The sequence below is a fragment of the Echinops telfairi genome, unplaced genomic scaffold (assembly GCF_000313985.2).
Source record: "Echinops telfairi isolate 266 unplaced genomic scaffold, ASM31398v2 ScPeMD7_5;HRSCAF=22, whole genome shotgun sequence".
Taxonomy (NCBI): Eukaryota; Metazoa; Chordata; class Mammalia; order Afrosoricida; family Tenrecidae; genus Echinops; species Echinops telfairi.
This window is the reverse complement of record NW_022103901.1, coordinates 14,944,710-14,946,672: the sequence shown is the minus strand read 5'-3', so window position 1 is coordinate 14,946,672 and position 1,963 is coordinate 14,944,710.

Sequence of the window (1,963 nt, the reverse complement as noted above, 5' to 3'; positions counted from 1 at the left end):
ATGAGTTGAAATAGATTTGATGGCAGTGAGTCTGGTTTGGGCTAGATGGGCTATGCCCAAGTTCACTATACCCCCGACTTGCGTTGTGCCCAAGTTCACCAGCCGAGCATGTCCCTGTGTCAGTGCCCGAGGATCAGCTGTGCTTGAGTGTTAATTTTTTTCATGACACATCTGGAGAGAGAGGTGTTTTGGGTACCTATGACTTGATCAATCTGCAGAAATGGAAAGGACAACCAAGGGATGGGTGAGTTAAGATAAATGAGAACAATTAAGCATTAGCTTCCTTAACTCACTGACTTCTCTTTGCTGCACCCCTTAGCAATGGGAGCTTTCCACGCATGCCCTGCGGCCATCTTTCCCCAATTGGGCGATGCCGCCCCTAGTGGGCACTGGCATAACAGCAGAGCTGCCAAAGCAGATGCCTACTCCTTATCCTGGAGAATGGGTTGAGGACAAAGGTTTTCATTGCCAGGGGCGCTGAATAATTTTTGATTTTCTGTAAAAGGAGCAATAGGCCGTAGCAGACAGGAACACTTACATAGAATGCTGTCAGGATTACTTCACAGCCTCCCAAATGCACCCCCGGCCCCTGTATGGTGAGTATTACTCAGCCACTTCTCCTGCTCTGTAGCCTTCCACTGTCCAGCTGTCACTGAGGGACAGCAGGATGATCAACTCCCCCCATCTCCCTCTGGATTCCTGCGTGGTGCCTAGCACGCTGTCTTGTACAATGGTTTCTGTTTGGGGTTATTTTTGCACATAACAGGTCAAGAATTCAACTAAGTGGCACAGTCACACACACACACACACACACACACACACACACTCACGCGCGTCTCAACACTCCTAAAGTCTCTGGGCCAGGTTTTAAATTGTTATTTAACTCTCCTTGCACTGTCCTAGCAACAAGCACAGTGCTGGTGTCTGAGGAAGTAGGTGTCCTGAGAGAGTACCCCAGACACCTGATAGCTACTGGGATTTCCATCCAGCCTAGTGGCTGGAAGCAGCATCCCCTATACCCAAGCCTTAGAACAGAGGAATGGGGAGGCAGTCCCAGAGGACGGTGGCCTTACTCGGTCCTGAAATCCGGGGCCCTTCACCCATTCCGAGACCTGGAGGTGCTGCTTAGGATTCAGCAGAAGCTACGTCGAGGGAGCTGTGGCCTCTGGGCCTTGTGAGCAAAGACTCAGCCCGATTCTGATTCTGAATTCCAAGATCTAGAATAACAGCCACGGTTAAGGTGCCGCACTTACTAAGTGCTTTCTACCGGCGTTTTCTCCCCACATCAACAGTCCCGGTGGGGTCAGTACTGCATCTCCATTTTGCAGATAAGAAGTCTGAGGTCTCTGGGTCTAAGGGCCTCAAGTCATGGCCACCCAGTAAAAGGAGAGCCAGGATTTCAAATCCACACGGGCTGTGGCAGGGCCCCTGCTCATTGCCGCTGCCTTCCTTACAAGCACTGGGTGCTAGCAAGGGCTGAGCAGTGTGCCCAGAGACTCAGCTCTCAGCCTGACCAGGTTCTAGGAGACGAGCCAACCAGTAAACCCAAGGCCATGTCCTCCTCGGCCGGTGTCATCAAACGGGTTCCGATTCACAGTGGCCCCGTGGACAACAGAACAAAACTCTGTCCCATCCTGCGCCAGCCTCCCAGGCGTCATGTTCAAGCCCATTGCTGTAGCCCCTGTGTCCACCCATCTCATCCAGGGTCTTCCCCTTTTATCATCGCTCTTCTCTCAGGGACAGGTCCCTCCCCTGATAACATGACAAGCGTTGCCGCCTTTGCCTTTAAGGAGCACTCTGGCTGGATGTCACCCAAGATCGATCCACTTGTTCTTCTGGCTGTCCACGGTGGGTCCGGTCTCCAAACCACACTCACTGCCCTAGGGTTGATGCCCACTCACAGTGACCCTGGAAGGCGGAGTAGAACTGTCTCTGAGTTTCCAAGTGAGTAACTCTTTACGGG